Source organism: Lemur catta, chromosome 22 (assembly GCF_020740605.2).
Source record: "Lemur catta isolate mLemCat1 chromosome 22, mLemCat1.pri, whole genome shotgun sequence".
Taxonomy (NCBI): Eukaryota; Metazoa; Chordata; class Mammalia; order Primates; family Lemuridae; genus Lemur; species Lemur catta.
The window spans coordinates 27,604,579-27,617,356 of record NC_059149.1 but is presented as its reverse complement, the minus strand read 5'-3'; positions in this window follow the sequence as shown (position 1 = coordinate 27,617,356).

Here is a 12,778-nt window from a genome sequence, read left to right as displayed (position 1 = left end):
CAAGGGGTGGTCCTCCGGTAAAGTTTGACGTCTTCCACTGTCCCAGCCCTCTTCAGCAGAGGTGCTAACGAACAGCACGTTGCCAAGGGGCATGGGACTAAAGAGGGAAAAGCAGAGAAGCACAGACTCTGAGTGACAAGGAGCGATTGGCATGGCAATGAAGGGAGCTGGCAGGATTGCCCTGGCAGAGGGAGAGGCTCAGAACTACCTGGAGTCTCCGCAGACCTTACTCCTCTCCTCCCTCATTGCGCAGCACTCACTATGGGGAGGAGGACTTCCCCAGCGAGGGGCAGAATGCAGCCCTCCCCTATGCAGCCTCTGGTGGTCCCAAGTCCAGTTGCCTACAGTCTCCCTGAGGGGGGGGGCAGGTGGAGCTGGGAGCTCCGAACAGGCAGAATAACAGACTTACTTGCCTTATCCGTCCAAAGGGATTGGTTTCTCAATCCCTATGTGAACAATTTGTCTTTATTCCACTTCAAAAGCTCTGAATGTATAGTCTCTCTCTACACACACACACTCACTCACACCCACTCACCCCGTTACATACACTACTTTTTGTCAGGGAATGTGACATCCTTACCCCATTCTTTGAACTTGGCCCAGTGGATGTACTATTTGCAATATGCCTCAGTATAGGAAGAGTTAAATGGCAATTGTGTTTTCATCTGCAAAAGAATATTGCTGATATCTTCAAAACCTACAGCTTGATTCATAATTGCCGCAAACTGGAAACCACACAAATGATCCTCAAGGTGAGGAAGAGGTAAACTGAGGTACGTCCATACAACAGAATAATACCCAGCAACGAAGAGCCCTGAAGTTCAAATACACCAACAACGTGAGCGAATCAATACATTCAGCAAAGTGAAAGAAGACTCAAAAGGCTATATACAAAATGCATGAATATGGCATTCTGAAAAAGGCAAAACCACAGAACTGAGAGCAGATTGGAGGTTGCCAGGGTCTAGGGAAGGGGGAGAGTTGACTACAAAGGGGGAGGAGGAAATTTGAGGGAGTGTAGGGACTATTCTAATATCTCGATTGCGATGGTGGTTACACGATTTGTATGTTTGTCAAAACTCATAAAACCGTATACTAAAAGGAGTTAATTTACTGTATGTAAATTGGACTTCAATAAATCCAGCTTTTAAAAAAGAAGAGAGGAAAAAGTTCCGCTGATTCTTCAGCCCCCGTTCTCTCCACCCCCATCCTGTCTTTAGCACAACTCCGCATCCCTGGTATGTGTTTGACTCCCACCTCAAATACTTCAGAAGAGTGATTTATACACAAAAGCGAACTTGCATTTCTTTTTAAAGGATCCAGTTTCCAAGGTTGGTCATCCCCATTGCTCATCCTAATCCACAGGAATGGCCACAGCGGTTCATCCTCGGCATGGCTCCAGCGCCTATCTCAAGCACGTATGACGCCGACACACGAGTGCACGTACACTCACGTTTTGGGGCAGGCTGTGGGGAGGATGGTGTCAGATCGAGGGCTAGCCTGCTGTTGCATCCTCAGGGGCCTGGAGCCAGACAGCAGAGGCTCTGGAATTGCTAAGTCACTTTCAACAACTCTGTGGCTCCCAGGCAGCTGCTCCCCAGCAACCTGATGACTTCCTGGGAGAGGATGAGGAGCAGCAGGGAGACCCAGTCAGTCGTGGGAGACTGGGTTTTGTCCAGCTGGTCTCATGCAGCAAGTATAAGCCAAAGCCTGGCTTTGAAGGAGAAGCATGTTTGCCACTGAGAGGATTGTATTTCTGAATGGACTAAAGGCAAAGCATTTGGTGAAAAGTGGTTCTTCCTGGACAAGATTGTATTCCACCCTCAAAATGGTGCTGCAGAGTAAGTTGCTCTGGCTCTCAGCTGCAGTTCATGATGCTCATGTGGGTGGGCTCTCATGGGGGTAAATAGGTAACAGGAAGAACGTGGGCTCTGTGCCAGGTAAAACCACACTTTGTACCTGTATTACAGAAATTATGATTACGTGAGAGCCAAAAGCCACTGACTACCTGGGCCATGGGATGGCTTTGCTACATCTCCTCTTCTATAAAAGTGGTGTGTGTGTGTGTGTGTGTGTGTGTGTGTGTGTGTGAGACAGAGAGAGAGAGAGACAGACAGACAGACAGACAGACAGAGGGAGAGAGAGTGTTTCTGTCTCTTCTCAGAGTCATTCATAATGTCATTGTTTCTAACTCCAGTCAAATATTTGTGGTAATGGGGGAAAAATGAATGTTAAGATTAACAGACACCCATGGGTCATTGGTTTTAATTTCATGTTTGCCCTTGAATTAAAAAACCAACAACACCAAGAGAATACCACCGTCAACAAAAACAAAACAAAAACCCACGAAATACTGTGTTTCCTGTTAGAAACAGAGCGAACAATTTGGCTTTCTCAATCTCTTCCCCCTTCTACTTACCCCCCATACTCTGATCCCCCACCCTGGGAGAGTTTGCTAATTAAGAGGGGAGGAACCAAAAGGTGGGAAGGGAAATAGAGAAGGGCAAAGGCTGCAGGAATCCACAACTAGGAAAACCTGGTAGCACCACCAGGTAACCCCACCCCCGGCCCCCACCAGGCCTTGGGTAAGTTGGGGGCAACGGCCAGGTCCCCAGTCCTCCCATGAGATGAGATTGGAGCCATGACCTGTGGGTTCTTTCAACCTCCCCGTCCTCTGGGCCAGAATTATTCAAATTCCCCTACAAGTGCTGCAATTCATGTAGCAAGCATTTATTGAATGCTTACTGTATGCCAGGCACCGTGCAAACTTTGGGGGTACACGGAGGAACACAAGTTTCCACGTTCAAGCCGTTCAGACCCATGAGGAAGAGACTCCTGCAGACAGGAACAGGAGTGACCGCTGGGACAATCACACGCAGGAGGGAAACCCTGGCACCTCCTTGGGGGAAAGAGGAAGCAATTGAACTCAAGGAACATTATTTTTAATGTGAGGTGTTTCCCTCTTTCTTTTTTTTTACTGCCTGTACTGTTCTTTCCTAACTACAACACTCTCTCTGGCCTGAGTTGGGGTCAGGGACTGGGGGACCCTGGGTGGTTCACGCACTGATAGGCCCGCCTAGAACCTATGACACGCACGACTTTGCCCATTTCACACATGCGATGCCAAACTGCACCTCGGTCATGGGTCCTGCCGAGTGCCCAACGTGGGCGGCGCACGGACGGGGGGGGGGCGGGTCAGGAGATTCGGGCACAGTCAGGTTTCCGTCACCATCTCCTGTGTGGCCTCAGGCATGCCCAGGCCCCACTCTGGCCCTCAGTTTCCTCCTCTGTGAAATGCATGGGTTGTGCTAATCATTTCTCAGCTTTTTACAGCTGTTCGAAACAAATGAACGCGGCCTTAAAAGACACCGGGATTAAGCAGCGGCACAAAGTCAAGCATTTGTCGATGGGTGGAAAAATGCTGCCAACGATCCACGCGGGGCGGCTGAGGGTCCCAGCCCAGGGCGGGCACAGTCGGGTCCCCCTCGACCCCGCGCGCGGACGGCACTGCAGGCGCTTCCAGCTGCGCGCGGTGCGTGGCAGAGCGCAGCCCCCGCGCGCGCCTAGGGGGTCTCGTCCTGCCCTCCCCGGGGGCCGGCGGCTCCCGGCCCCGCGTGCGCCCGCCGCCCGGCGTGATGGATGGCCGCGGGGCCGGCGGCCTGTCAGGCCTTATTGATGAGGTGCGCGCTGACGGCCGCCGCGGAACCCGGGGCGGCGGGAGGCAGCGGGGCGGCGGGCGGGCGCAGACTCCGCGGCGCTCGGGGTCAGCCCCCGGCCGGCGCGCCCGGCCCGGCTCCGCCGAGGGGGCGGCTTCCTCCCCGGCCTGGCGCCCGCCGCGCCGGCCCCGCTTCCTCCCGCGGCCCGGCCCGCGCGCCCCGCGCCGCTCCCGCCCGGCGGACTCCGCAGCCACCGCGACAGACTCAGTCCGGGAGGACGCGCGGTTCCACGGGAATCGCTCGCGCTGCGCGCCAGAGGAGACAACCCAGGACCAGCGAATATGCCACTAGGGTTCATTCGAGTTTTTATACAGTGACAGATAAGATAAACAAAAGTAAATACCCATGCGAGGACGGTAAGGTCCTGCGGGCTTCTCTCTGTACATTTCTAATTTTCTCACTGACCAAGGCGTCTTTACAAGAGTGAGCACGCTCTGATGGCTCCTTCCCCATCTCCCCAGCGTCGCCCGCGGCCGTCCCCACCTCGTTTTGCCTCGTTTTCCCTCCCTCATCCCCAAGTGACAAGAAAGGCCGCTGGGCCCTCACCCGAGGTCCGGCAGGCTGGAGAACAGGTTGCAGAGCTCCTGCTTTACCTGTCCTTTCTGCTGAAGGCCCCAAGGCCGCCTTCTCTGTTGGTGACACTAATGTGAGGATCATGAAAATATTACCTGTAAAGCGCTTCCAGTTAATGAGAATTAAAGGAGCAAACCAAGACGGGGACAATATGGAGCGCTTAGAGACTGAAGGGTTTTGTTTGGTCCTGCCCCACCCCCCACTTTGAGTTGAGAACTATCCCCCGGCAGGTGAGGACCCTAATTCTACCTTAGATGTGACGTGAGAACTGGAAAACAGGCCGTCTTTTCTCTGGGGCACCTTAGACACAGAGCGGGGAGGGATCCCAGGTCGCTGTGACCCAGGAGACTGGATGTGGCATGCAGCTTTGGCTATGAGGGTCTGGGCAGGGGTCTAGGGGAGAGGGAGGGGGGCTCATTGATCTGGGAGTCAGGATTCCTGAGTTCTTATCCCACCACTGCCACCAGGTGAGTGCCAAGCCCACAGGCAAGTCACACCACTTCTCTAAGTCTTAGTTTTCTGTCTGCAAAATGGAGAGACCGGAGTGCATTGTCTGCTGGGTCCCTTCCTATGCAAACGTTTTGTAACTTTAAGCTCCCCAGATGGATATCACCAAATCATGTCATTCTGTGCCTCAAATGCTTCCATACCACGGAGGTCATTCCTGGTCCCACACAGTGGAAAGGGCTCTCCATCTGAACTCACACAGAGCAGTGGGTAATGAATGTGTTCAGTGAGGAACTCAAACTATGGGAGGCCCATTTGAATATGTGAGATGAAAGGCTTGGATTGCAGATGCCAACTTCAATCCATTTCCCAGGCAAGCACTTGTTGGGTAACAGCGAGCACTAGGCATTACCGTATGCCAGGCACGGTGCCAAGTGTGTTGCATGGGTTGATTTTCTCATTTATCTACACAGTCACTCTGTTTCCCCGATTTTTCAGATGAAGAAACTAAGGCCTAGGTTATTAAGTAACTTTCCCAGCTTAATTAACAGGTGGCAGAGCCACGATTTAAACTCAAGTAAAAGATGTCCACGTGAGCCAGGCATTTGTACGGTGAGGGATATACAAGGAGAAGGCAAGGGCTTTCTTCTCACACACACTTAAAAAAATTCCATCTCCATTCCACATTTAATCCCTCCATCCCCCTTCCACAGCTTCTAACATAGTGTGTTTCAGTTTAATCTCGCTACAAGTCTGTCTACCTACCCTGCTCCCCCAAATTTCAATCTCCTTGAAGACAGAAATCCTATGTTTGACATCTTTGTGTTTTCCATAGTTTCTAACATACTGTGGACATTTTTTTAAAGGTTTGTTGAGTTGAGGGGGGAGGATGGGAGGGGTGAAGGCTAAAAACTTGCTTATTGGGTACAATGACCACCTTCCTGGTGGTGAGCACACTAAAAGCCCTGACTTTGACGTTATACAATGAATCCATGTAACAAAAACATTTGTATATCCTTAATATTTTGAAATTTAAAAAAGCTTGTTGAATTGAATTCAGAAAATTGAGGTTTCCAACTTGTTCTTACATGATGTAAATCCTCGTCCTTGATGGCTGAAGATGTAGTGTTAGGGATGTGGCTGAAATGCATGTACTATGGTCCCTTCCACAATGTGCCCACACAGATGCCACGTGATGCCTCATCAGCACCGTAGTCCCCTGTTAGGGGGGTGACCATGGCCCCAGGTACCTTTGTCCCACTTATCAGTCATGTGGCAGCCTCTCTCTGTCACTGATGTGGAGCCCTAGAGTTTCAAGGGACCTCAGGAATTCTGAGCTCAATCCACTTTTTAGCAGAGGAGGAAATCAGGACCCAGAAAGGACTATAGACTTATCCAGAGCCACACAGCTATTTAGTGGCACAGCCAGGACCAAAGGTTCCCTGAGCCCCTGAGTCCCTGAGCCCTTGGCCATACCCTGTTCTTCCATTTCAACATGCTACTGTAGGAACTGATAACTCCCCTCCATAAATTGAACCCCAAGGCCAAACTTTCCTCACCCTGATGCAATCACCAGGGTGAGAGGATTAGCGATAAGACAGCCCTGGGCTCTGGGGGAGAGCCTGGGAGTCTGGGAACCTGGTTAGCACTGCTGCCCACGCCCTTTGCAGGGAGCCGGAAACAGGGACCATAGCCCCGCCAGCAGTGGGGGTGGGCAGGGGCTTGAGGACGCCTTAAAGGTTCACAGACATTCAAAGCCACAGTCATTCCAGGCCCTCCTTAGACTGTGGATAAACCAAGCCCAAATGAGCACTGGGCACATATTGCATTTCTAGACTGAACATTTTCCCAGTGGTCCTGTGGACTCATAAACACTCCAGCCTTCAAGATAAAGAAAATAAGGTAGCAAAATGTAGCGGGCGTGTGTGATAGATGGGTCCTTGTTCTGATTGTTTTTTTTTTTTTTGTTTTTTTTTTTGAGGCAGAGTATCACTCTGTTGCCCAGGCTAGAGTGCTGTGGTGTCAGCCTAGCTCACAGCAACCTCAAACTCCTGGGCTCAAGTGATCCTCCTGCCTCAGCCTCCCAAGTAACTGGGACTACAGGCATGCGCCACCATGCCCGACTAATTTTTTTATATATATATTTTTTTAGCTGTCCATATAATTTCTTTCTATTTTTAGTAGAGATGGGGTCTCATTTTTGCTCAGGCTGGTCTCAAACTCCTGAGCTCAAACAATCCGCCTGCCTCAGCCTCCCAGAGTGCTGGGATTACAGGCATGAGCCACCTCGCCCGGCTTGTTCTGATTGTTTAATAGAGTGATCCAGTGTCCTGGATGCCTGAGACAGGCCCAATGGATGCCCACTGTCCTGTGTAGTCATTCACATGCGTTCACAGGTAATTTCACAGAAGTGTTGTGGTCACCCTATGTATAAGTCACTTGAATGCAATGAGCCTCAGTTTCCCCATCTCACAAGGGCTTTCAGTAAATAGCTTCCAAGTTCTTTTTACACTGGAATATGCTTCAGTTTTGTGGATGTGGGGCCCAGTCATAAAGGCAATGAGTGGTACTTGTCTGAAAAGACAGGGCCAGCTCACAGGGAGAGCGAATGGACCTATGTGAGGTTCCAGAAGGTGTCTGGGCAGCTGAGAGCAAAGTCGCGTATTGGATTTGTGGCTGCTCTGTTACTGACACTGAACTTTGGGCCTCAAGTCCACCATTGGCAAACTAGGCATGATAAAAAAACTAAAATAAAACCAGTCCTTCTGAATAACACATGAGCATTCATTAGAGTTTGCCTCCCAAATAAATCATCTGTGGATTTTACTCATTTTCGGCATATTACAAATAACCGCTATTGCCGCCTATTGGTCCCTAATCCATCCCTCCACCAGTCTGCGCTTCGTGGGATTTTTGGATTCGGTTCTTAATTGGGGCCACCCATGCTTTGTCTCTTTTTCTGCCTGCAAATTTTCCAACCCCATTTTCATGATAGAGAAACACTGGGGAGAAGGTGGTGGCGAAGCCACCTCTGCCATGTGCTTCCTGCTGTGGCTGCATCAGCCGCAGTGCCGGGCAGGCTTCTCTTCTCTCCTGTCCCCAGGCACATGTGCCCCTGTCCCCCACCGACTCTGGACATTTTACAAAGTTCTCATCCCAAAGGTTCATGGAGTCAAGATTCAAGCGTGTGTGTGAGCTTTATTTTGTCACCTCATTAAGCTTAGAAGCTTCTTGATGGCTGGAATAGTATTTAATAATACTATAATCCCTACAGTGCTCTGCACTCAGTAGGCACTCAATACATACTCAAAAGAATAAATCAATGATTGAATAAGTCTGAAGACCAACTATGGAGTTCTGTATAAGAAATGTGGCTATTTATGAAATGCAAATAACTTTCCCAAATACTTTTTTCTACATCTCAGGAGACCTCAGGCATAGACACATTATAAATGTTTGGCTTTGAAACCAATTTATTTTCACTGTTTTGATCTCACATGTGTAGGGGCTCTTAAACTGCTATTTGTGCAAATTTCACTTTATAACTTGCACCTTGGAGAGGCTGGATGATAAATGAGAGATGAATAATTCCTTATTGCTACTTATCTACCGAATCTATAAACTAGTGTCAGCATTTACTCAGTTGGGTTTAAAGCTGTGCCCGGTGTACTTATTAACCTGCTTAAAATAAGCCCATAAAAATGGGCTTGGTAGGCAGTTCTTTTAACTAATTTTTAAAAATAACAGTGGTCATTGTCCACTAACTCATGGAGTGACCTTTGGCAGGTCACTTAACCTCTCTGTGCCACACCTGTAAAATGAAGGTGGGGTGGGGCTCGATCCACTCTAAGAGCCTTGTAGCTCTGCGAGTCTTGATTCCACGATTTTGGGGTGAGTAAGGATCCTGATAAAACTTACTAGAGCAATTACAAATCAGTTCATATAGACCATCTCATGCATCCTTGGCATGTTTCTGGAGGGTGAGGGAGGCAGCATTTGGTAGTCAGAGCAGGGCATTTTAAATTTAATTCTATTACTTATTAGTGGTATGACTTTTGGCAATGCAATATCTCTGAGTCTCAGTTTCCTCATCTATAAAATGGGTGCAATGCTCTAATAGGCACATTGGTTACCCCTGAGGGCTGCTGTGAGAATCTGATGTGATATATATGTGAAAGCACTTTGATAACCACAAATATTATTCATTATCTCCAACTTACAGATGAGGGCATTGAGGTACTGTTTGGTTAAGCAGTTTGTAGCATGGCCAAGGGAAGAATTGTTTGACTTCTCTCATTCTATTTTGATTGTAGATGGAAATTATTACAAAATTATACAAAGACTCAGCGCCTAGGGTATGTCTCTAGGGTCGTGGGTGTCTCCTAAAAACCTGTGTCTGAGGAGACATTTCTGGAAATGCCAGATGCTACAGGGATGAGAAGAGCTGTCAGAAGCACGTTGATCCACAGACGCAGGCGTGCCTGGGTTAGTAGAGAATGAAGCATTTTTCAAAGATGAGGGGAATTGGTGCCCTCCCAGCTCTGTCTCCTCACCCCTTGCTTTGGGATGTTTCCTCGCCATGTCAAGGACATACACCATCTGCGAAGGCTTTGGGATTGACTCCCTTCAGAGACAGGGTGCAGAGAAAACAGTTGTTGCTGCGAATTTGGTTTGCAGAGAATTCAGTCTGCAAAAGTGTGTGGAACTTGCCCCGTAAGAATCATCCTCCAAGACAGTTCCTGCCACCATGCAGCGCAGGGAGCTGGCAAGTGACATGAGGATAACCTTGGTGCTGTTTGGGTCCTGTTTGCCTTGGCCACAGAGAAGGGCAGAGATGATCTGCCTCCATTCTATAGGAATCTAAACTTCTGTGGTTTGCAAAAATTCTATTCACATTCCTTTATCTCCCACCCAACCAAGGCTAACCTCAAAGTTAAAAAAAAAAAAAAAAAACAGTATAGAATTTAGAGACAGAGGCTGGGAGTGGTATTTTAAGTCCATATCCTGCACTGTATTCAGAATGCAATGTATTTGCTAAATGCTTATTTGCTAATTAGTAAAAGTGAAACTAATCTTTATCTCTAAGTTACTTTTATCTGCTGTTGGCTGGGATGTGCTACATCAAGACAAAAAACTCATGACAAGATCTTGGGAAGGTTTTGCAAGTTTCTGGTGGGATTTTGTTTCTATTTCCTTTTGTGACCCCCTCTCCCATCTCCATTCCACACTCTGCTTGCAAAGGGAGAAGACAGCCTTAGCCTCTGGGAAGGCTACTTATTTGTCTATAAGCTCAAATGTTTCAGTTTCAAAAACATTTATTAACGGTTGTCTTGTTATTCATTTGGTCTTCCCTCCTGTTCTTAGCTTTAACAATCTTGTCTTCACAGAGGTCTTCCTTTCTGAGCACCCACTCTGGCTTTTTGGCCGCTGCCAAAGGTCTGACTTTCCTCTCCCACCCAGACCCCTCCTCCTCTCCCTTGGCCCCCGGTCTGAACAATCAGCTCGTATTTGCAGCTGGGCCAGCACCTGGCCTTACATTCCACCACATCCTCCCGCCAGCAAAGGGAGTTGTGAGAAGAGGAAAAAGTTACAAGAACTTCGATGATTGTTTTCAATTTCAGAAACACTCAAGGTTGCAAGGAAAATTCTGAGACAATCTGGATGGCTGGGAAAACATGTTTTAAAGGTGGTGGAGCTGGGGTGGGGGATGCGGGAATCAGGAATCTCTTTGTGGAAAAATCATTCCCACCATTCATGAACATCTCTAACCTAAAATCAGGAATACAGGACTATTCTAGGAGTCTGAGTCCATGTAGTTTTGGGGGCTCCAAAGCCAAATTCTCTAGAAAGGACGACTTTGTCGTCACAGCTCAGTAGTCATAAAAATCTTTGGAAGCCTGACATGTCTTGGATCTGGCCAATCCTGCCCACCCCCTCTTAAAATATTTCTTTTTTTCTAATTTCAAATAACATGAGCTCATTGTAGTTCATTTGGAAATACAGAAAAGTATAACAAGGAAAACAAAATCCATCCTTACACACACCGGCCAGAAAGAACCACTGAAAACATTAGGCTTCTCTCTTCTCTCTCCCCTAGCATGCCTTTCACAGTATAGACTATTTTGTAATCTATGTTTTTGTTTTTAAAATATGAGAATTTTCTGTGGTATTAAATATCTTAAGAAAATATAACTTAATGACCATGTTATAGATTTAGCATAGTTTATAGTAAATAAACTCTTACCATTCAGAGCTTATTTCCTATTTTTCACTTTAATAAATAAATGCTTGATGTATTCTTGACAAATCATAAATTTTGGTTAAGAAAGCATCTTGTAAACCTCTGCTTATTTCCTTAGAGTAAATTCCTATTACTGGAAAAAGCAGGTCAAAGAATATAAACACTTTTAGGGTTTTGGATACCCATCACCAAATTGCCTTCTAGAAAGGTTGCACCTACAATTCTCACTACTGCCAATTTTGAGTAAGCTAATTAAAAAATATATTTTAATAATTTGTCAGATAAATTTCTACCTCTTATTAGATATATGTAATTTCTGAAGAGTTTTGAAGTCACAAGAAATAAGACAGACAAAGCCAAACAAAAACAAGGGGGACATTAACCTCCAACTGAACACTTTGTACTAAGGATGTTATCTCTGGGATTGGGAAAACCTGTCTGCCCTCTAAGGTTTACGAGGATTTTAAAATGTAAGAAACTAGCCTGGTCAGGCATGGTGACTCAGGCCTGTAATCCCAGCACTTTGGAGGCCAATGTGGGAAGATCCCTGGAGCCCAGAAGTTCGAGACCAGCATGGGCAATATAGCGAGACCCCATCTCTAAAAAACATATATAAAAAATTAGCTGGGCCTGGTGGTGTGTGCCTGTAGTCCTAGATACTTAGGAAGCTGAGGTAGGAGAATCACTTGAGCCCAGGAGTTTGAGTTGTGGTGAGCTATGATGGGACACTCCAGCCTGGGCAACACAGTGAGACCCAGTCTCAAAAAAGAAAAAAAAGTAAGAAACCCAAACACAGAAATCTTATGTAGTTTGGCCGAGATAATACAGCCAGCAAGTAGTGGAGACGGGATTCAAATCACATGATTCGAACACTGGAGTCTAAACTTTTACACTGACCCAGGGACAAAAGATCTAAAAAGTTTCCAGAACATTCTTTGTAAGGAGCTCATTGTCCAGAAATTGCCTTTTGTAATCTTAGATTATTTACAAGGAGAAATTTTATCTTTGAAAAACGTGTCATTCTCAACTTTTGAGAAGCACATTCATCCATCTTATTTTTAGAATATGCTAGAAATAGAAGTGACATAACTTGCTCAAGGTCACCAGCTTGTAGGTGGTTGTGCTGGGACTAGAATCCGGGCTCTGGCGATTCTTTGGCTACTGGTATGGAGTTTTCTCTGACCCAGCAGCAAATATTCACCATAGCAACCAAGGAAGGTCAGCTTGACTAAGACCCATTGCTCTCAAAGTTTCCAGGGGTTTAGTGTCCAGCAACTGAGGGATCCCTACTCCTAGGGGAAGGCACAGTGGGGTTAGAGGCCAGGCAGCTGGAGCTGAGGAGGGGGTTGGCCCTGGGTGCTGGGGCCCTAACTCTTAGAGCAGAAGGCTGGACTCCCAGAGTCACAGCAGCTCAGGGTGCTAAGCTTCCTTACTCCCCCAGGGAAAGACCTTCCTGTCCACTGGGCCACTTTCAAATGGGAAGCCCACTAGGAAGCTGTAGGTCCCTGAGCTGGTGGAGAGCAGAGGTAGGTATGGCCTGGCTCCCCTGGGGAGGGGATTCCTGCATTGAATGGAAGGCTGGACCAGATAACCCCTGGGGCCTTTGCAACTCCCAACATCTCTGATTTGTATGTCTTGAGAGGAAGAAGTGAGCAGTCACGGGACTGAAATAGTTGATTTAGGGTCCCGCCCCAGTCGCCAGCATAGTCCTCATCTTGGGCAAATAATTTAACCTGTCAGTGCAAGGCACAATGCCTGGCGCAGAGTAAAGCTTTGTAAATGTTTGCCGAATGAATGAATG